Genomic DNA, 22,292 nt, shown 5'->3' with positions numbered 1-22,292 from the left:
CTCTCCCCTTCCCACCACGAGAGCTGTTGGAGTCATGAGAACTTTCCGAGCAGACCCCGGTCTTGCAACATCCCACAGTCGGCTCTTCAGAGGCACTTACAGAATAGACTTGTTCTTTGGTCCCCAGGATGCCACAAACCAGTAGAGACTGGTGAGCTGTCAGCAAGGGTTTTCAGGGGGAAAGAACCTTGCGCAAAGATACGAACTATAAAGGAAAATTTGCTGCAAAGCAAATGAGGGAAGGAAGGCAGTTCTGATGAGAAAGAGATTCACCGCCAAAGAAAAAGGCCTCCTTATGGGCTGAATTTCTCTTGCATGTGGACTCCCTAGTCCCATCCCATGTTAACAATTTCTTCCATTATCTTCTTGTTCTGACATATGCTTGCGAGATCGGCAGTGTAAACACGTAATTCAACTGGGTAAGGAAATCACCGCTCCTCTCTGCCAAGCTGTTGAGCGGGCCTCTCGCATTGCCCAGGCTCCCAGAGTCTGCTAAGTGGAGATGGTGAAATGAGACCTCACAGAAGCAGGAACGGGTAGAGCATCTCCCTCGGGACATGGAAAGACTTGAGGAGATCTTCCCTGTGGAAACAAGCCCCTTGGTTGATGTGTACTTGTTAAAAATCTCCATAAAGTAGAAATTGATGACTCCAGACACATGGTACAAGGAAGGCAAAAAAACTGGGTTCTTTCCAACAATTATTACTAGAAATACCCACCCACGCCTATTACAAGCAGGGGAGGTAGGAACGTAGAGCCCAGACATTTCACTAAATCTCGCGGTCTCGTTATCTCGTTCCTCATTCCAACAACCCTTTGTTGAGTACCTTTTCCCGCCTCGCACAACAAAGCAGCAGTTATGAGGGGTGTGGCAGCACTGGGTACTGGGAGTGAACAGGATGGTCGGGTTTGAGAGGGGTCGGAATATCTGAGTATAAAGTCAGTAGGACTTTGTGGACCAGTGGGCTGTGTAAAGGCAGCAGGAAGAGGCTAAGCATAGAAAGCAGACAGGCAAACGTGGGATCTGGGACTGTTTCCGAGTGTACCTAGGTGTGGGTGCATCACAGGAGCACACGGGAGGAAAGCTCAAAGGACGCTTTTGGCTCAGGGCTCAAAGAGTCACCTGGCTAGTATGGCTCAGTGGTTGAGTGTTGACCCATGCACCAGGAGATCACCAGTTCAATTCCCAGTCGGGGCACATGCCCAGGTTGTGGGCCTGATCCCCAGTGGGGGGCATGCAGGAGGTGGCCAATCAATGTTCTCTCTCATTGATATTTCTATCTCTTTCTCCCTCTCCCTTCCTCTCTCTCTAAAATCAATAATGAAAAAAAAAAGTCAGTGCTCAGGACTCCCAGTGCCCCTCGAATCCTGGCTGTAATCCTATCAACTGCCAAGTCGCTTCTGCTGCCCTTGGCCCCTGCTAACTCCAATCTGACTCAAACACATCGAGCAATGGCCTTCCAAGGCGTAACTCCGGTTTCTGTGTGAGAACAAAGCTTGCATGTCAAACAATTCTGTCTGAGGAAGGAAAAGAAGGAAATCTCTGTCGGGGGCTCACTAGCAGTCAGGCATGCTCTTGCCCAGTTTCTTATTTGATCTTCACAAACCTAGAAGGAATTCATACCCCCATTTCACAGGAAAAACTGGGGCTCAGAAATTAAAGTAACTTGTAAGAAGAAGTAAAACAAGGAACAACAGGTTCAAGGCTGAGACCGAACTTATGTCTCCTGATTCCTCCTAGAAGAGTCTTCTTTCCCACGAAGGATTGCTCCAGGATGCTCCTCTGAGAAAGAATAACCACACGAGGTCTGTTTGGTGAGCCAAGCCCAGAGCTTCCTGCTCCTGACCTCAGCACATGCATCTAGATCAGCGGTTCTCAACCTATGGGTTGTGACCCCTTTGGGGGTCAAACGACCCTTTCACAGGGGTTGCCTAAGACCATCGGAAAACACATATTTCTGATGGTCTTCGGAACCGAGACACCGCTCCTCTATCCGTCTCCAGGCGGGTCCGCCCACATGCAGATACACCCACATACAGCGTGAGGAACTGTATCACAGGGTCATGGCATTAGGAAGGTTGAGAACCACCGGTCTAGTTGCATCAGGCCCTTGAGCAAACCTAGGCACTGGTCTATAGAGGGTTAATAAAATGACAACTGTGGTATCTCCTTAAGACCATACAACAGGCTTCCAATCCCTGAGACCCTCTCTGTGTATCCTTGCACCCTGCTTTATCCCTCAACAGCTGCTAACCTTTAACCCCCCAGTTATATTGGAGAGATGGCCAGGAACCCAAGTCCATGGGCCATTAGGCTGCAGGATTTGTGCAGCCTCAGTGCAGAGGCAATCTTGGGAGCAACCAGAGGAAGAACCAGCACTAACATGACCCCACGCGATGGTTTTACTCATTTCTGCCTCATTATTCTAGAACCCCTGTGCTCCGGGAGAGCTGGCAAGCTGCAGCCCTGTGCTCCACGGGCCAGAGGGCGCTGGTAAGAAGACGTGCCTGGCAAAGGCAGAGTTGCAGAGCTGGCATCTTAACTCCTGACCCAGACCCAACCACCCCAGCTGCCACCACTGCTCGTGCCGTGAGCACTCTGCTCCCCTTGCCTCTGTAAGTCGTCTGCTAGGTGACGCCGGCGGGCTGCCAAGCATTCGCTCCCCTTCTCCCAGCCCGGTTTTCCTCTGGGGAGCCTGTCTCTCTGCTAGTTTCTCCCATGCTCTCGGATGAGGATGCTGAATGGCCTATTGCCTCCTGTCTTCCTCCAGCCACACTTCGGTACAATGAAAAAAAGTGAGTTTAGGAACTGTGTGTGGACCTGAAACTCCCGCAGTCATTGGTGAGAGCCCACAGCTGCAGCGTGGAGGGTCCCAGCAAAGGGCAGACACTGAGAACAGGCCAATGCAACAGGAGTCAAGAACACTGAAATATCTAGACCTTGGTGATATTATCTGATCTTCTCAATTACATGAGCCAATAAACCCTCATTGTTGAAGCCAGTTTCGGTTGGGCTTCTTTGTCTTCTGCTCATCCTTCAAGGCTCACCTTACTTTCTCCCCCCACCCTCAAAGAGCCTTCCCTAACCAATCTTTCCTGTCCTTAATTTGCCTCAAAAAAGTGTCTTCTCTAAACATGCCTTTCCTTACAATGTGTAATATTCTTGGAACAAGATCATACTTCAAAGTAAACAGAGTTTCAATCATGATTCATCTACTCACTATCTGTGCAATCTTAGGCAAGGTGCTTAAAACATAAGCCTCAGTTTCCTCATTTGTGAAGTGGGACAAATCATTTTTCCCTCCCAAGAGAAATAAATGGGACAATGGGACAGCTCCTGCTTTGTGAACTACACAGTGGCCTTCTTGGGGGAAAGGAATCCCTGAGTTTGACTCTTAAGTATGCCAAGAACTCGATGCCCTACACACAGTGACATTAAGTCAATATTTTTGTGCTAGCTGAGTGAATGACTGTGTTCCTCCCCCAGCTCCAGGTCAGAGCCCAGGAATACTAGCTGAGCCAAGTCGACCCAGCATGTAAAGCATCTGTCCACAATGCACCTGGATCCCAGCCAGCTCCCAGCCCTGGCAGTGGCAGGAATTCATCAGCATATCCCCAACCCCCCTCCAACTCAGCCCCAACTCTAAAGGCAATTCAAGCTCCAGGCATCCTGTGTCGTTATTATGTAAACTCCGGCCAGTGACAAACACACTGAGCAGAGGAGGAAGTGATCAGCAATAATAGAATATTTTAGTAGCCCAGAAAATAATGGAATATTTTATTAAGCAGGATGGGAAGAGACGCCATGCTCTTCGGGGAGAAAAAGTCAGCAAAGCAGCCCAGCCTGAGGAACAGAGAAGGACCACCCAATTATCTGTTTTATCACCTCCCAAGAGGAAAATGCTCGACCAGTCCTCCATGTATTACAGCCATGAGCGGCTGCTACCTGCCCTCTGCATTTACCCCAGGGGACTCCAGAGAGCAGGACCAGAGCCTCTGCCTGCTTTCCTCCAGGTTTGCAGTATCAGATAAGAGGTTGGTGGAAGAGAAGGTTGAAGAAATGTTTAAATTAAAAAGTACAGTTACTCTTACAAGCCTGTTATCTGTAGGCCATGCCACTGTAAAACCACAGAAATCGAACTTTGGATGAAGGCTTATCTTTCTTCATGTTTCTCTCGGATGATGCTAATTTGCATTAAGTTTCTCTTATAATCTGCCTGAAATTCTTTTGGACCCAGGTGTTTAATAAATGAGAGAGAGAGACAGAGAGACAGAGAGATGGGTAGGTAGGTAGGTAAATAAATAGACAGACAGATAGATAGATTCTGTGTGTCCCTGTCAGATAATTCCACTGGAGGATATTCTATTCAAAAGAACTCGTCTCTTTATAATTTACCCACCAATCAGTATTAGCCTCTCTTATTACTGTATCTGGTCATTCCATGCAGGACGCAGCATATCAATCTGAGCTCATCCAAAAAGTACACACTTAGTGCTGATATTCAATCAATGTGCATTTATTAATTATCCACTCTGATCCCCACACTGAACTGTTTGAGGCACAGTCCCTCATTTTCTCAAGCCAGGCTAATAATCATCTCCAGTTATATTTCGATTTCGGCCAAATTCCAGAGCAGCAGAACACTCACTTTCCTCATTGTCATTTCCTAGTCCCTCACTCCCATCCCTTGCCTGGATGATGTCCCCTTGCCCCCAAGACAGCCAGCCCAGTAGCCTCTAGAAATTAGGAGGCTGCAGAGAACATCTGGTATACCAAGGGAATTTGTTTGTCTCAGCCCAGCTCAAAATAGTATCTGACAAGCCTGCATCACATAAGTTCTGAAAAACTCACAAGAAATAACCTAAGAAATCTATAGCTGCCTCCTCTAATTTCACTCCCTGTCTGGCTGCGTATTGACTTCTGCAGCCTGTATTGACAACATGCAACCCTGCTTCTGTCTGCCTGCTCCCATGCACGGGTAACTAAAAAACAAACAAACAAACCAAAAAAAAAACAGGGAAGATTAGAGCTATAACCCATGCCAAAGACCCTGTTCTGAAGCCAGGCACCAGCCTAGAGGCAAAATGTCCAAGAAAAATGGGGGACTGATTAGGGAGAAAATGTCTGAGTCCCCCTCCCTTTCGTTCGTGTCCCTACATCTCCCCCCAGGGCCACGTAGTTCATCTGGCTGCCTCCAACCTCTGCTCCACATGTGAGCTTTCAAATACCACTTTTGCACCAGTAAAACATGTCTTATGTAAGAAAATGGGGTTCAGCCCACCCCCACCGCAGCTCACATACCTTTTTTTAAAGGTGACCTGAAAGACTTACCTGCCAAGCTCGAGTTAATTTCACTGCAGACATGGAAGTGCAGGGTGCATATCTCTGGGAAAGCACAACCTCAGGGAGCAGAAACAGCGAAGGGAGGGACCACCACGTTCCCTAAGCCCTCCAGTCCTGTGTCTCTCCCGGAGCAATTGATAATCTCACTAACACCTACAACAGTGTGCAGGAAGCTGCTTTCCTAACACCGCCCTCGGTGTTCGTGATTTTGCAACTCTCTCACCCTTCAGATCCTAGTGCAGCGCTGGCAATTAGAAACCTGCACACATCTGGGGCCCGGGACAGGGTGCTTTGTGCATACATTGGGAGCCTCAGCCAGCAGAGGGGAATCTGGGCAGCCTTGTCCTCTCCCAGGGGATTTATCTGAATCTGCAGATTGTGTCATGCCAAACCTCTCTCCTTGCTCGGTGTGAATCACTGACTTAGGAAGTCACATGGACCTAAGATTCCCAGAATTTGAGCTCTGTGCTGGGAAATACCAGGGATATCTACAAGCCTATTACCTTTAAATAACTGCTTTGATCAGAATGTATGCCTAGACTGAACATTATGAAGTTAGCTGCTATTGCAGTGAGGAAAGAAATCAGAGTCAAAGCCAGGATTCTTTCTACTGCAAACAGTTCCCTTCCTTCCCAGGGCTCATTCAGAGGTTCAAAGCGGCTGTAAACATTTGGAATACTGTGGAATCAATGCAAGGGTCTTGAAATGCTCGTGTTTCAGACCTACGACATGGGTCATTTAGCAGTCCGAAATCCCTGACCTAATTCCAGGGTTTGCTGAACCACTCAAGCATATTTGAAGTGAGTCTGTCATTTCTTTGCTCCTGCCTCAGACAACAAGCAGAAATTAGGGGGTTGGGTACTATACGGATTTATCATCTTGTGATGCTAACAAATACAGTCTCAGTTATTAGCCAAACCTTTCACAGGAAGGAGCATCATTTTTATTACTTCTTAGTAATAGCATAAATAATATTAATAATAGAAGTTTAGCCTTTATTATGTTGCAAGTACTATTCATAGTACTCTCACTCAGTACCCCAATAGATTTATGAGATATGTGACTGATATTCTCCCCATTTTAGAAATGAAGATACCTGGTGTTGGAGATGATAAATAACCTGCCCACAGTGACACAATTAAGGGTGGTTTCAAGATCAGAATCTAGACCCATCTAACTTTGTAACAAGAAACTTTAACTGCTCTGTTCCACCGCATTAAATAGGTGCGCAGAGTGAATCCTAAATCATTTATATCTTTTATACTTGAAATCTGTGGCATTTATATGTCTTACCTTCAGGTTACTCTTTTGCTATATAAGAGGATTTGTTGAGGAATACCATCATGTGCTCAAGATCTCAGAAAGAATGAGCAAGTTTCTTAAAAGAACAAACTGCTTTCAAGCCCTTGGGTAGTACCTGCTTGCTTATAATAATTCATGTAAATATACATTTCCAAAGAATTGTTATGTATTCAATAATAGAGACTGATCAATCCACTCAATAAATCATTATTCTCATTCTTGAATGTTCTTGAATGTGATTTTAAAATTCTAATTGCTTATTATTCTAACTTTTCACTAATTTTGATTTTTCTTATTATCAAATGATAAAAGTGTGCTCATAGACCTTTTCTTCATAGATGTTAGCTATTAACACTTATAATATCCTCAAGGCAGGTATAAAGTGCTATTTCCCTCATCTTATCAATAGTCAGAAGAATGCACACAGACCCTAAGCAGGTCAGTGGCACACAACACGTGGTGTCCAATGTATATTCAACCACATCATTCAGAACAGTTCATCGTCCATTCAGTGATTCATCACTTGCTACATGTGGTCAGGCTGGAACACCGTTTTAAAGAGTATAATAATTCACTCTTTAAAGTTGTGTGGAATCCAAGAAATCTAGGATCAAATACAGGCTCTGTAACTTACTACCTTGATCTGGTTAAGTATTAAAAACTATGCATGAACAATGGACATGGACAACAAAGCTGGGGACAGGGCAGGGAGGGAGGGGGAGGGGGGAATCAGTGGGGGGGGGGAGAAACATCTGTAACAAAAATTAATTAATAAAAAAAAAAAAGAATAACTTGGAAACCCCCCCCCCCAAAAAAAACTACCAAGACTAGTTACTTATAAACTAATGAATGTATTCCTGCCACAAATTGCCTTTTGGACTATGCTGATTAGTTCAGCTGGTTAGTTTAGAGTTCAATGTCAATTATAGATTTAATCCTCATATGGGCCAGTTAGCTTCATCTGAGTTGGAAAGTGGTCCATGCCAGACACTGGCTATTTGTGTAAGCAAAGGGGTATAATGTCAGCTTTTCATCATAAAAATTTTAGGGAGGATACAGAGAAGAGTGGGAGATGGTGAGGATGAATCATGATAATCCATCACTGTTAATCACAGAGAGACTCAACATATGTGCTCAGCTCAGCAGTCATTCAATGATTTCCTTAAATACAGTGAAAAAAGAGTATCTCCACTTTGAAGACAGAGACCGACATTTGCATACTAAATCCATAATTTAATGAATCACAGGTTTAATTAAACAGTGCCTGCAAGGCATCATGCACAGGCCAGGGGATGAGTAGGTAAGGCCTTCAGGACCCTTTACCAGCTCACTGGAACACAAGCCCTTTGAGGATTCTTAGGTCCACGTACTTCTGTAGTGCCTTTTCCAATGTCTAATCCCATGAAACAAACTAAATACTTGAGGGCTGACAGACTGATGGTAGGTGAGATTTCTATAAAAGATCCCCATAAAGTTCAAGAAGGGAAAACTGTTGTCTATTAAGGAGGGGGGAGGGGATTTGAAGTCCTGAAAACACAACCAGCAAAACCACCATCAGATAAATGTAGTCAGCTCAAACTTTCTTTGGAGGTCACTAAAAATTTCAGACTAATCTTTCTGCCTTTTACCTACTGTATTAGAAATCGAATGGATGGAAGGGATAACTACTACTTCTTGGCTCCAAGGTCAACTTATAATAAGAGACTGCTATATTTTTTCTATTTCTGAGAGGAATTTCTCTTCAAGGAGAAAAATGTCTTTTCTGCCATGGCTTCATCATCCACTTTCAATATTCCCGGTAGAATAAAGTAAAATGTTTTGCAGTTATTTCTCTTAAAAAAAAAAAAAATTTGAGGGGAAAGGAAAAGAGCAAAATTCAAAATAGCCAATCATTTATTTTATTTTCTGTTTCTTACACCTTAAAAGTAAATAACAATGAATGCGGTATAGATGAAAGATTCCTGGTTAAAATTAATTCTAGTTTCCCTCTGAACTATCAGCATTTTCCCAGGGGACTTGTTATACTGTTCGAGAAACAGGGCAACTCAACAGCTAGAGGTAGCAATGACACAAGCTACTGAAGAACATGACAATGATGCGGACTTTCCAAGAATCTAGTCAGGTTAAGGCAGTAGTTCCCAACCTTCCTAATGCTGTGACCCTTTAGTACAGTTCCCCATGTTGTCTGTGGGCATATCTGCATGTGGGCGGACCTGCCTGGAGACGGATAGAGAAGCAGTGTCTCGTTCCTAAGACCATCGGAAATATGTGTTTTCCGATGGTCTTAGGAGACCCCTGTGAAAGGGTCGTTCAACCCCCAAAGGGGTCATGACCCACAGGTTGAGATCTGCTGGTCACTAAGGGATGGCCTGAGTGATAACAAATACAAATTATTGACAAAAATAACCAATGTCTACCCAGTTATTAAAGTCCAGCTGAGCATGGGTTCATAATGCATCCATCAACAGTTGAGCATAATAAGGTAGGGCAGAGTCCTGGAGGCTGGCACCAGAATAAGTGAAAGCACAAAAAATGTCCCAGACCATTAGAAGCAGTAAGACAAAGACAAGGGAAATTCTCATCCACTGAACCAGAGAACGTTGAGGACAGTCCAGTACCTTGGACAGCGCCCTGAGAGGTTCACTCTGAGTCCCTCATGTCATCCTATACCTGACCATCAAATGATCCATCAGTCATCACACATTTATCAAGTGAACTGGTGATTTGAAACAAATGCACAGACATCCACCTAATGGAAAATGGAGTAGGCATATTTGTTCTCATTCCTCTATTAAGTACAACTAAAAACATTATACATAAAATAAACCTAAAAAGACCCTGAAAAGTGGAAAGAATGTTGACTAACTGGAGACCTCAGGACCTAAAAGAAATGACTTAGCAATGAGTTCTCTGAATTTTCTTTTTTCCCTCATCTAACTCAGACTCGATGCTAGAGAAACTGGATGTGGAAACACCATAGAGTGCAAATGAAAACAAGCCCCATCCAAAGCCTCTCTCTAGCCAACAAAATCAGGAAAGGTTGAGGAAGATAGAAAACTACTTACATTTTATATTCTTCAATTACAGTTGACATACAATATATCAAATGTACAATAGAGTGATTAGACATTTATACTAAAATTGCTGTACTCCAGTCAAACACCACAGAGAAGTGTGGTTCCACCCCTACCCAGACCAGTGAAGACCAAGTGGAGACCCTAAATCTCCATCCTTGCCAGGCCATAATGAGGCCTTCGAACGTTACCACCTGTGTGGTGTCAGAGACAGCCACGCGGAAGCCAGGACTTTTATAACTGTTATGCAATTACAAAAACCCTCAGCTGCGTGGTGCCCATTGAGACGACAGGCAGAATTTGGATTTTTTTCACTCCCACTGGGTAGTAACAAGGCACCACACTCCATCCCTCTGGGTTTTTGTCAGAGGAGACCTTTTACCACCACCCAGCAGTAACGAGGCTGCCCCTCCACTACCCTCACAACCTCAGTGGAGGCCACACGGGGAGCAACACCACTCCCGGTGGAGAGACAGGTCTCCAAATTCTACTCAGGAGTAACAAGCCCCATACTCAGTTATCAGTGGTGAGTACAGAGTCTAGGCTTCCACCTGGATCAGGCAGTAAGAAGGTGGATAACTCCACCTTTCCCAGACAACAGTACCTGACAGAGCCAGGTAAGACAGAAAGTTTAAATAAGACCCAGAGTCTCATAACATACTATTCAAAATGTTCAGATTTTAATTGAAGATCACAAGTCATGGCAACAACCAAGACGATCTCAAAAAGAATGAAAAGAAACATCATAAATGCCAACAGTGAGACGACAGAGATGTTGGAATTAACTGACAAAGATTTTATTTTAAATATGTTTTAATTGTTTTTTTTTTTTTTTTTGAGAAAGGAAGTGATAGAGAGATAGAAACATTGATGTGAGAGAGAAACATTGATCAGCCGCCTCCTGTATGCCCCCTACTGGGGATCGAGCCTGTAACCTGGGTATGTGCCCTGACCTGGAATCGAACCAGAACCTCTCAGTCCTTGGGATGACCGTCAATCCACTGAACCACCCCAGCTGGGCTCTAACAAAGATTATAAAATGATCATCATTAAAGTGCTTCAATGAGCAATTACAAACACACTTGAAACAAACAAACAAACAAAAAACAGTCTCCGCAAAGAGATAAAAGGATAATCACATAAAGAGACAGTATAAATAAAATAAGATGTATATTTTGGAACTAAAAAACAAAATAACCAAATGTAAAGCTCAGTGGATGGGCACAACAGCAGTATGGAGGACAAAAATCATTGAATTACAATATAGAGTAATAGAAATGATCTGATCTGAACAACAGAGAGAAAAAAGATAGACACATGAACAGAGCCATAGGGACTCGTGGACTATAACAAAATATGTACTGTTACATCATCGAAGTCCCAGGGAGAGATGAGAAAGGCAGCATGGCTGTAAAAGTACTCAAAGAAGTAATTACTTAAAATTTTCCAAATTTGTTAAAAAAATATCAACCTACAGATTCAAGAAGATGAGCAATCGTCAAGCAGATTAAATCCCCAAGGGTTTACACCATGACATATGTGATAGACTAAACTGTGTCCCTCGAAATTCCTGTGTTGAGGCCTTATCCCCCAACATGACTGTTTTGGAAAATAGGGCTTCTAGGAGGTAATTAAGGTCTAATGATGTCATATAGGTGGGGTCCTATTCCAATAGGATTAGTGGCCTTGTAAGAAAAGGAAGAGAGAAAGAGAGCTCTCTCTCTCTGTCTCCATAAGAGTACCTGCCAGGAAGGCAATAGTCTGCAAGCCAGGAAGAGAGATCTCAACAGAACCCAGCCATACAGGCGCCCTGATCTCAGACTTCCAACCTCCAGAACTATGAAAAAAATGAATTTCTGTTGTTTAAGCCACCTAATCTATGGTTTGACACATCACAGTCAAAATTCCAAAATTAATTGAAAATTTTTTAAAACAGCTAGAGAAAATGGCACCTTACTATGAATAAAAAATAATAATAATTTAAATAACAGTGGATTTCTCACCAGAAACCATAGAGGCCAGAAGAAAGCAGCACAACATTTTTCAAAGCTGAAAGAAAACAACTGTCAAACTAAAACCTTTCTCTCATAAAAATGTCCTTTGGGAATTAGAAGAAATCAAGATATTTTCGGATGAAAGAAAATTAAAAGAGGACTTCCAGTCAAGATGATGGCGTAGGTAAAGGTGGTATTGCGTCCTCCCACAACTACATCAAAGTTACAATTAAACTACAGAACAACCATCATTCAAAACCACCTGAAATCAAGCTGAATGAAAGTCCTACAACTATGGAATTAAAGCAGCAGCCACATTGAGACTGGTAGGAGGGGCGGAGGCAGATGGGCTGGTCCCACACCCACGTGTGTGGGATAAAAATCAGGAGGACACCTCGGCTGGGAAGGTCTTCTGAGGGGTCCCCGTCCCACACCAGGTGCCCCACTCAGGGTTCCAGTGCCAGGAAGAGAATCCCCATAACTTCTGGCTGGAAACACCAGCGGGAACTGAGGCTCAGAGAGGCTGAGGTGGCTGGAGCCCCAGGCAGTTCTTCTTAAAGGGCCCACACACGGACTTACTCAAACTTGTTCCCTCTGAGCTCAGAGGGTAAGCAGCTTGAGAGGTGCCAGAGACATACAGGGAAGAACTGGGCTGTTTGGCATTGGAGCGAGGGCTGGAGAGGCGGCTTTCTCTGGCTTTCTCCGGGACAGACATACTGTCAGAGGCCTTTGTTCCTTTGGTGAGCCCTTCCCTGGGGCAGCAGACAGCCGCCATATCTGGGACTCCAGCAACCTGGCTCACACTGGTAGCCCCACCTTGGTGATTCCCTGAGGCCCCTCCCTACCCAACTTTCGGGCCAACCAAGCTGTTGCCAGTTGCTTTTCTATAGGATTGGCCTGTCTTGGATCCTGCTTCAGGTTTTCCTAAATTCTTTCAAACAAGCAGCATCTGATCTCAGCTAGCCCCATACCGCTCGTTAAGTAATACACAGAAACAAACACAGGGAGGCAGCCAAAATGAGGAGACAAAGAAACAGGTCCCAAATGAAAGAACAGAACAAAACTCCAGGAAAAGAACTAAGCGAAATGGAGATAAGCAACCTAACAGATGCTTAGTTCAAAACACTGCTTATAAGGATGCTTAATGAACTTAGTGAGAACCTCAGCGAACTTAGTGAGGGCCTCAAGAGCATAAAAAAGGACCAGTCAGAAATGAAGGAGGCACTAACCGAAATAAAGAATAGTTTACACAGATTCAATAGTAGAGTAGGTAAAGTCAAAAAGCAAACCATCGATTTGGAATATAAGGAAGCAAAAAACACCCAATCAGAACAGCAAAAAGAAAAAAGAATCCAAAAAAATGAGGATAATGTAAGGAGCCTCTGGGACAACTTCAAGCGTGCCAACATTCTCGTCTTGGGGGTGCCAGAAGAAGAGAGAGAGCAAGAAATCAAAAACCTATTTGAAACAATAATGGCAGAAAACTTCCCTAACTTGGTGAAGAAAACAGACATACAAGTCCAGGAAGCACAGAGTCCCAAACAAGATGAACCCCAAGAGGCCCACACCAAGACACATCATCATCAAAATGCAAAAGGTTCAAGACAAAGAGAGAATCTTAAAAGCAGCAAGAGAAAAGCAGTTAGTTACCTACAAGGGAGTTCCATAAGACTGTCAGCTGATTTCTCAAAAGAAACTTTGCAGGCCAGAAGGGAGTGGCAAGAAATATTCAGAGTGAGGAAAAGCAAGAACCTACAACCAAGATTACTCTATCCTACAAAGCTGTCATTTAGACTTGATGGCCATATAAAGAGTTTCCCAGACAAGGAAAAGCTAAAGGAGTTTATCATCATCACACCATTATTATATGAAATGTTGAAGGGTCTTCTTGAAGAAAAAAATAAAAAATACGAACAAAGAAAATGGCAATGAATACATATCTATCAAAAATTGAATCTACAAATAAAATGAACAAGCAGGACAGTAACATTCTCATAGATACAGAGAACATTTTGTTGGTTGCCAGATGGGAGAGGGGTTGGGGGAATGGCTGAAAATGGTGAAGGGATTAAGAAGTACAAATTTGTTGCTAGGCTGACAAACCTCAAAAGGAAGGGGTCTTGGGGGGTGGGAAGAAATAAACCAAGGAACTTATATGCATATATGCATGGCCAGCAGATACAGCAGTGTGGGAAAGGCAGGAGGAGGGTGGGAGTGGGGAGGAGGGGGTCAATGGGGGCAAAAATGAGGAACACCTGTAATACATTCAACAATAAAGATAAGTTTAAAAAAATAAATTTAAAAATTCCTAATCAAAAAAATTAAAAGAATGTGTTACCAGCTCAGCTATCTTAAACTAATGACTAATGGAAGTTCTCCAAATAGAAGTAATGATAAAAGAATCTTAAAACATCAGGAAGAAAGAAAGAATGCAGTAATCAAAATATAGATAAATAAAGTGGATTTTTTGTCTTAACTCTTAAATTATGTCTGACAATTGAATTAAAAATATGATACTGTCTGATACAGTTCTAAATGCATATGCACAGAATATTTAAGGTTATATTGTAAATGATGGAGGGTAAAGAGACATAAAGAGAGCTTTATAAAATTTCTACATTTTATATAAACATAAAGTTACACCAATAGACTATGATTGTGTGTGTTTTTGTGTGTGTTGCTGTATGTGCAACCACTAACAAGGTATAAAAAAATAGAGATAAATCAAAGTTCTAAATCTATAAAAATAGTCAAGTAATCAACAGAAAGGCAGGAAAAGAAAGAGAAATTTAAAAAAAAACAAAAAACAAAAAAAAAAATTTTTTAATGATAAACTTAAGTCCTGACATATAAATTATGACATTAAATATAAGCAGTCTAAGTATATGAACTAAAAGACAGAATGGCAGCGTGGATTAAAAATAAGACTCAACTAAATGCTATCTACAAGAAACTCACTTCCAATATAATGACACAGACAGGATGGAAGGAAAACGACGAGGGAACTTTCCAGAACACTCAGTGGGAGGTAGAGGGGCGGTGGCTTTCCCGGCTGCACACAGCAATGTGTTCTTTCCAGCTCCTCCAGCCCTGCCTTGGTCCGCTCACCAGCTGTCAGAAATGGTGAAAGAAACCACTTACTAGCATGTTCTGGAGGTCAAGCCCAGTGTTACCCAGGAAGAATTTTAATAAGCTTATTGGAAGCTGGCCTTGAAGTACCACCCTGATAAGAATCCAAATGAAGAAGAGAAGTTTAAACAGATTCCTCAAGCTTATGAAGTGCTCTCTGATGCCAAAAAAAGGGGGGGGGAGAATTATATGACAAAAGAGGAGAACAAGCAATTAAAGAAGGTGGAGCAGGTGATGGTTTGGGCTCCCCCGTGGACATCTTTGATACGTTTTTGAGGAGGAGGAAGGATGCAGAGAGAAAAGCGAGGTAAAAAATGCTGTGCATCAGCTCTGTCACCTTAGAAGATTTACATAATGGTGCAAAAGAATGTGATTTGTGACAAATGTGAAGGCCGAGGTGGTAAGAAAGGAGCAGCTGAGGGCTGTCCCAATTGCCGAGGTACTGGAATGCAAATAAGAATTCATCAGAGCCCTGGCCGGTTTGGCTCAGCGGTTAGAGCGTCCGCCTGCGGTCTGGAGAGACCCGGGTTCGGTTCCCGCTAAGGGCATGTACCTCGGTTGCAGTTTGTCCCCGGCCCTGGTTGGTCGTGCGGGTGGCAGCCACTCGATGTGTCCCTTCACATCAATGTTTCCCTCTCTCTCTCTTCCTCTCTCTCCCTCCCACTCTGTCTGTGCAAAAAATGGAAAAATGTCCTCGGATGAGGATTAAAAAAAAAAAAAAAAAAAAAAAAAAAGAATTCATCAGAGAGGACCAGGAATGGTTCAGCAAGTTCAGTCTGTGTGCATGGACTGCCAGAGCCATGGGGAACGGATCAGTCCTAAAGATGGATGTAAAAGCTGCAGTGGAAGGAAGATAGTTCCAGAAGAAGAAGATTCTAGAAGTTCATATTGATAAAGGCATGGAAGATGGCCAGAACAAAGGATTCCATGGTGAAAGGGGAGCAAGGACCAGAACTGGGGCCAGGAGATGTTATCGTTTTAGATTAGAAGGGCCAAGCTGTTTTCGCTCAGTGAGGAGATAAAATTTTCACATGTATGGATGACATACAGCGGGTTGAAGCACTGTGTGGCTTCCAAAAGCCAATAGCTACTCTTGACAACCGAACCACAGTCATCACCTCTCATGCAGGTCAGATTGTCAAGCATGGAGATATCGAGTGTGCACTAAAGAAAGACATGCCAATTTATCATAGACCACGTGAAAAAGGTCACCTAATCATTAAATTTAAGGTAAACTTCCTAAGAATGGCTTTCTCTCTCCTGATAAACTCTCTCTGCTGGAAAAACTCCTACCTGAAAGGAAGAAAGTAGAAGAGGCTGATGAAATGGACCAGCTAGAACTGGTGGACTTTGATCCACATCAAGAAAGATGGTGCCGTTACAAGGGAGAAGCATATGGGGATGATGAACGTCATCTGAGGGGTGGAGTTCAGTGTCAGACCTCATAATGGGGCTAGTGAATCACACTCACTGCTGGCATTTTGTGTACAGTAGTGAATAAGTGAAGGACTATAATCATAGTGTGCTCACTACTTGCTATTGTTTTTGTTTTAATATTTAGCTATAGTAGTGTTTTAAATTTTAAAAGAAGAATAAACTAAAATATAAAAGCTAAAACAAAAATGAGCAAAAAAAGGTAAAATGAAAGAGCATAGTGCTCGCTTCGGCAGCACATATACTAAAATTGGAACGATACAGAGAAGATTAGCATGGCCCCTGCGCAAGGATGACACGCAAATTCGTGAAGCGTTCCATATTTTTAGTAGACGAATGGATAAAAAAGCTGTGGTACATATACACAATGGAGTACTATGCAGCGGTAAGAAAGAAAGATCTCTTATCCTTTGAGACGACATGGAGGGACCTGGAAAGTATTATCCTAAGTGAAAGAAGCCAAGCAGAAAAAGACAGATACCACATGATCTCACTTATATACGGAATATAATGAACATAACAGTCTGAGGAATACAGTAGACCCAGACACATGGAAGTAGGGCACAGACTGACATCCCTCAGAAGAGGGGATGGGGGGTGGGGGGGTGGGAAGAGATAAACCACAGAACTTATATGCCGGGGACAGGGTGGAGCGGGAGGGTGGGGGGTGCCAATGGGGTAAAAAGGTAAAATATCTGTAACAAAAAAATAAATAAAAATAAAAAAAATTAAAAAATAAATAAATAAAAGTTAAGCAAAAATGAGAAAAACTTTGAGGGATGTATTGTAGCCTAATATGTGTTAATGTGTGGTGTATAATCTCTAAGTAAAATAGAATTAAGTAATAAAATAAAGTTCTTAGTATTAAAAAAAAAAAAGAAAGAGCATATATCATGCAAACATTAATTGAAAGAAAGTAGGAATGACTTTATTAATATCACATAAATTAGACTTCAGAGCAAAAACATACCACATACGGACAAAATTATTATATAGTGACAGGGTCAATCTGCCAAGAAGACATACTAATCTAAGTATGAATGTACCAGACAACAGAGCTATAAAATAAGTGAAGCAAGAACTGTTCAAACAGAGGAGAAATAGATGAATCCAATGATGGTGTAAACTACACAGCCCTCTCACAGCTACTGATAGAACTATGTGGAAAAATCACAAAGACATAGAAGAATTCTATAACACCATCAACCGACAGTATCTAATTGACATTTATAGACCACTCCACCCAATACAGGAAAACACATTATTTTCAAGTGTCCACAGAACATGTACCAAAATAACCTACATCCAAGGCCATGAAACAAAACTCAATAAAAAGACTTAAACTCATACATACAGAGTACATCACCAACCAAAATGAAATCAAATTAGAAAGAAATAAAAGAATATTCTCCAAACGGCTGTAAACTAAACAGGACACTTTTATTTATTTTTATTTTATTTCTTTATTTTTTAATCCTCACCCAAGGATATTTTTTCATTTTCATATAGAGTAGGAGGAGGGAAGGAGGGAGGAAGAGAGAAAAAAAACTTCAATGTGAGAAGGACACGTCAATTGGTTGTGTCCTGCACAACCCCAGCCAGAGCCGGGGAACAAACTGCAACCAAGGTACAGGCTCTTGATGAGAACTGAACCCATAACTCTTTGGTCCAGCTGGTGCTCTAACCACTGAGCAACTGGCCAAAGCTAAACAGGACACTTTTAAATAATTCATTAGTCAAAGAGGAAGTCACAAGAAAATCAAATAATACATGAAACAAGAAAGTAAAAACACAACTTATAAAATTTGTGGAACACAGCCAAACCAGTGCTAAGAGAAAAATCTATAGCACTAAATGTATATATTAGAACAGTGCAGAAGTCTTGAATTCATTATCTAACTCACATCTCAAGAACCTAGAAAAAGAAGAGTGAAATAAATCCAAAGCAAAGAGAAGAAAGAATAAAGATAAGAGCATCAACTAACGAAAATGAACATTTAAAAATATCTAGAAAATTAATGAAACATAGAAGTTCCTTGAAAAGATCAATAAAATTGGAAAAAACCTTTTGCCAAGACTTACAAAGATAAAAAGAGAGAAGACACAAATTGTCAATATCAGGAATGAAATAGGAACTACCTGTAGACTCCAAAACGATAAAAAGGAATATTACAAACAATTCTACATACATCAATTTGGCAATTTAAATAAAATGAACAGATTCCTTAGAAAACACTATCTACCACAAATCACCCAGTCTGAAACAGATAATTTGTTAATAGTCTCTTAACTATTAACAAAATTACATTCATAATTAAAATACTTCCCAAAATGAAATCTTCAGGCTTAGATAGTTGTACTAGATAATTCTACCAAAAATTTAAAAATTAATAATAATTCGATAGAATAGCTTACTGAACATCAGAATTCTTTTTAAAATGTTATCAAATAGATTTTAGCAACATATTCAAAGAACTATGCACTATGACCAACTGAGGTTTATCCCAAGGATGCAAGGTTAGTCCAGCATTCAAAAATTATTAGTGTAAGACACGTCCTCAGGCCAAAGAAAACCCACACGATTATATTGATTGAGGCAGGAAAAGCATTTAACAAAAATTTAGCCCTCATTTGTGATTATTTTAAAGTATCAGAAAAATAAGAATATAAAGAAACTCCCTTATCTTGATAGAAGTATCTATAAAAGAAATAAAAAATTAAAAACTGCAGTCAACAATGGCTGAATGCTTTCTTTCCCCTTAAGATCGGGAACAAGGCGAGGATGTCTCACATTCCTACTCAGCATAGTGCTGGAAGTTCTATCCAGTGAAATAAAACAATAAACGAAAACAAACTGCATACAGAATTGAAGGAAGAAATAAAACTGTTCCTGTCTGTGGATGACATAATTTTCTATATAGAAAATCCTAAGAAACACACACCCACCTAGCACTCATATGTGAGTTCAGCAAGATCACAGGACAGAAAATAAACCCATAATCTATTGTATTTCCATATACTAAAAATAAGTATGCAGATGCCAAAATTAAAAATAGGATAACATTTACAATTTCTCAGAAAAAAAATTAAGTACTTTGATATAAATCTAACAGGACTTATGTGTTGAAAACTATACAAGGCTGATTTTAAATATTAGTTTTTAATAAATTAAGAGATATACTGTGTTCGTGAATTAGAAAGCCTGACATAGTAAATGTTTTCATTCTCCCGAATTAATACGCAGCTCTCACATGAATTGTGCTGAAATCTCAGCAAGATTTTCTTTGTAGCTAGAGCCAAGATTATTTTTAAATTTATATAGAAAGGAAAAGGAGCTAGAACAGCTAAAACAATATTGAAAAAGAAGCATGAAGTAGGAGGTATCAGTCTACCCAATTTCAAAATTTATATAACAAGAGTAATCAAGATTTTAGGGTACTGGTAAAAGGATAGATACACAGACCAGTAAAACAGAATAGACAACCCATAAATAGACCTACACAAATATGCTTGTGTTTTTTGACAAGGGTGCAAAAGCAAGTCAATGAAGAAAAAAATAGTCATTTCAACAAAAGGTGCTGGAACAATTATATATCCGTATGTTTGGGCAAAAACTGAACCTCTACTTAAGTCACATATTTCATACAAAAAGTATCTCAAAATGAATTACAGACTTAGACGTATAGTCTCCCCTTATCTGTTGGGGATACATTTCAACATCCCCAGTCGATGCTCATACTGCAAAAGGTACAGAAGATATATATATCTTCTGTTCTTGTCTTCCAGCCATGAATTCAATCCTTTTCCATCCTAATTAAGCACTTAGCACCCACTGGGGCGGTAACGTTTGCAGTTTGAGGTGCAACAGCAAAAGAAGCAGGGATTTTCCCTTCCTCCCAGTTTCACAGACAGTAGAAGATTCATTCTCACTGTAGACCTTAGCAATCTCAGCATATTTTTTCTTTTCTTATTAAGTCGAGAACTTTTACTTTTTCACTTAACAGAAGCACTTCTCTGTGGCATATCTGAACCACCAGCATCACTACTTTTGTGCTTTGGGGCCATTATTAAGTAAAACGAGGGTCACCTGAATACAAGCACTGCAATACCAAGACAGTCGATTTGATACAGACGGCTACTAAGTGACTAACCGGGGAGGACAAAGCAAGATGATGTGAGATTTCATCACACTACCCAGAATGACATGCAATTTAAAATTTATGAATTGTTTATTTCTAGAATTTTCCATTTAACAGTTTCAGATTGTGGTTGACCACAGTTAACTGAAACCATGGAAACCATACCCACCGATAAGAGGTTACTTTAAAATGTAAAAGTATAAAAGTTTTAGAAAGAGAACATAAGAGAAAATCTTCTGGATATAGGGCTAGGCAAAGAGTTCCTAAACTTCACAGCAGAAGCACAATTCATAAAAAGAAAACTTGATAAATTAATCTTCATCAAAATTATAAACTCTTGCTCTGTGAAAAGACCATGTGAACTACAAATTCAACAAAGGACTAGTATCAAGAATATGAAAAGAAATCTCAAAACGCAATAGAAAAAAAATCAATTTAGAAACTGGGCAAAAGACCTAAAGAGATATTTCGTTGAGGAGCATATACAGATGGCAAGCAAGCAAATGAAAAAATGTTAAACATCATTAGTGAGGCCCTGAGCATGAAGCTCAGTTGGTTAGAGCGTCTTCCCCATATGTCAAGGTTGTGGGTTTGATCTTTGGTCAGGGCACATACAAGAATCAACCAATGAATGCATAAATAAGTGGAATAACAAATCTCTCTCTCTCTCTCTCTCAAAAATCAATTTAAAAAATCATTTGAAACATCATTAGTGATTAGAAAAATGCAAATTAAAATCACAGTGAAATATTACTGCACACCTGTCAGAATGGCTAAAATAAAAAATAGTGACAACATCATGCTGGTCAAGATATGGAGGAAGTACATTGTGAGTCAGGATATAAAACCACACAGCAATTCTTTGGCTATTTCATAAAAACCTAAACATGCAACTATCTAGCAATTACACTACTGAGTATTATTCCAGCAAAATGAAAATGCATGCTCACATAAAAGTTTGCACATGAATATTTATAGCAGCTCTTCCTATAATAGCCAGATCTGGAAACAACCCAGATATTCTTCAACAGGTGAATAGTTAAACAAATTGTGGTATATATTTTGCTAAGTGAATAAAGTTAATCCCCAAAGTTGAATAATACATGACTCCATTTGTACAACACTCTTGAAATGGCAAAATCAGACAAATGGAGAACAGATTAGTTCTCCTTTAGTGATTAGTTGCCAAGGATTAATGAGGGGGTGAGGTGTGAAAAAAGTGGGTATGGCTATGAAAGGGCAACTTGAAAGATCCTTGTGGTGATGGTAACATTCTGCGTCTTGACTGTATCAATGTCAACATCCTGGTTGTGCTATTGTACAACAGATGTTAGCACGAGGGAAACTTTGCAAAGGGTACTCCGGATTCCTCTGTATTATTTCTTATATTATTTCTTATTCATGCAAATATACAATCATCTCAAAATTAAAAGTTTAGTTTTAAAGAAGTAGGAAAAAAAGTCTACATATAATCTGATTATTTTACTGCCTGGGTCATTTTACTGGAACTCTCTGTATGTAAAATAAGTCTTTCTCCTGTTTACAAGGCATAATCACGAAAGAACAGTCTTTGCATTTCTAGTAGATTAGTGAAAAATCTAGGGCTCAGTGAAGCAGAATTTCTCTCGACCAACTCATCTTCAGGCCTCAGATTCTCAAAGGTAATGCTACCCAAATCTCCCGTCCTTCTACCCGTTTCACAATACTTCAGGAATTACACATATTCTTTCAGTGAATATAACAACTTTAATATTTAGCCTTATTCTTCCCAAAAATAAATTAACGCCCCCTTTTTAGTTCAAAGCCTGGGGTTCCATACTTAAGAAAATATTATTCTTTTATCCTATGTGATGCACTTTTAGTCTGAAGAAGATAG

The 22,292-nt window shown here is 40.8% G+C and overlaps 1 protein-coding gene, 1 non-coding gene and 1 pseudogene across 4 annotated transcripts in view; 2 read left to right on the top strand and 1 right to left on the bottom strand.

The window, feature by feature from the left end:
• Nucleotides 1-22,292, bottom strand: part of NRXN3 (neurexin 3) — a 1,496,329-nt gene that overhangs the window by 1,340,066 nt on the left and 133,971 nt on the right. The window lies entirely within an intron of this gene.
• LOC118633734 lies at nt 14,835-16,291 on the top strand (annotated as a pseudogene).
• LOC118621067 lies at nt 16,498-16,604 on the top strand. Its single transcript, XR_004957614.1, has one exon. It is a non-coding gene; the product is annotated as a U6 spliceosomal RNA (small nuclear RNA).

This window comes from Molossus molossus, unplaced genomic scaffold (genome assembly GCF_014108415.1).
Source record: "Molossus molossus isolate mMolMol1 unplaced genomic scaffold, mMolMol1.p scaffold_m16_p_1, whole genome shotgun sequence".
NCBI lineage: Eukaryota > Metazoa > Chordata > Mammalia > Chiroptera > Molossidae > Molossus > Molossus molossus.
The sequence above is the reverse complement of the archived record's forward strand: the minus strand, read 5'-3'. Positions and strand labels throughout refer to the sequence as shown.